We start from the raw sequence: 1590 nt of genomic DNA on the forward strand, positions 1-1590 counted from the left end.
GAGAAGCCGAGAACACCGCTGAATCCCGCCTACTTCACAGTGTCACAGGTCAACAATACGGAAGCAGGTAACTCGTGACTAGGGTGTGATTGGACCGCAGGGAGCGAGCTACAATAAACAGCAGTAGAAGTGGGACGCTGATTGGCTCTGGGATGGAGCCGGGCTGACATTTTGTTTCCATTATCAGATTTCATCTTGTGGACTCACTCCACTCACATCAACACATGCAGAGCTTGTAAGAAAAGTTTATTACTTTTGTATTTTTGCACACCCTCTCATTCTTTTTGCACATTGCTGTTGTTCTTTTTGCACTGACCTGCTGTAGCAATTGAATTTCCCCAATGTGGGATCAATAAAGAATATCTTATCTTATCTTATCTTAAGGTGGGAACACAGCAGTTGAAATGCTTCCTGTGTGCTGTGGAATTAAGGGTGTAAGAAAATCTGAGAATTGTGATGTTAAATCTAGTCATACTGTATCATTTATCAAAAACAGAACGTAGATTTTCAATTAATAAGTAACATCTAAATTATATTGCCACACCTTTGCTAATACATTAAAAACATTTTGTTTTTGTTTGTTTGCATTAGATTGTATAGCCGTGCCTAGTAAAATGGTCAGTGACAAAGATAAAAACCAGTCATGCATAACTTAAAGGTGATCATTTATCCTGTTGTTGTAGTGAAGTTATGTATGGACCAAGCCTGGTGTGATGAGGATGTCAACTTGTAAAGAAGAGTTGAATGAAATAACTTATTGATTTCTAGTTTAATGAGTTGAGTGAACTCAACTCTTTAATTCCTATTTTTGTCAAAGAACCCATTTATAATGGCAACTTTCTGTATAACTTCTAGCCATGATGAAGGTTAGTATGGATTTAATTATTATTTTTACTTAATACATGTATGATTAATTGTTTAAAGTTTAAGATTTCCTCAAGTTCAGTTCATTTAACTGAGTTAATTTAGCAGTTTCAATAGTCATAAAATTCAATTCAATAGAATTGAACTTCACATTTCAACAAATGAAAACAAGTCCCATTTTGAATGCAGCAGGGAAACTTAAGTTTCTAAGCTGAACAAACTGATGTAATATGTAACTCTGTCAGACATAGGAGCTTTTATTTTTACATGGTCCAAACTGTATCTTGTTTAGCATATCTAAACACACAAGTAAAAACCCCCAACACGAATTCGGCAAAATTTAAAAGGGAATATCTGTGTATTTGGATTTTAATAAAGAGGCAAGAGGGCGACTGAAATATCATTAGTTTTCACATCAAAGATTTTTCAGTGACATGTTCACATTCTAAGTAAATCTACTGGCTGCAAATGGCCACAGCAATCCCATTAGAGACCAATTTAATGTCTGCAAGTCCATTATCAGTTAATTAAAATGGTGTGAAGCTTTGAGAATTATTCAACATATGGACTCTTTCCCTGAAACATCTGCTACTTAGCAGAATAACTGCCATGGCAGAACTTTCATGACCAAAGCTGAGGTAGCTTTGGTCATGCAGCTCCATTTAAATTTAGTTTTTAATCTAAATCTAAATCAAATTAAACTTTAAAAATCTCAAGGGAAACGTG

This window comes from Anabas testudineus, chromosome 9, assembly GCF_900324465.2.
Source record: "Anabas testudineus chromosome 9, fAnaTes1.2, whole genome shotgun sequence".
Classification (NCBI taxonomy): Eukaryota; Metazoa; Chordata; class Actinopteri; order Anabantiformes; family Anabantidae; genus Anabas; species Anabas testudineus.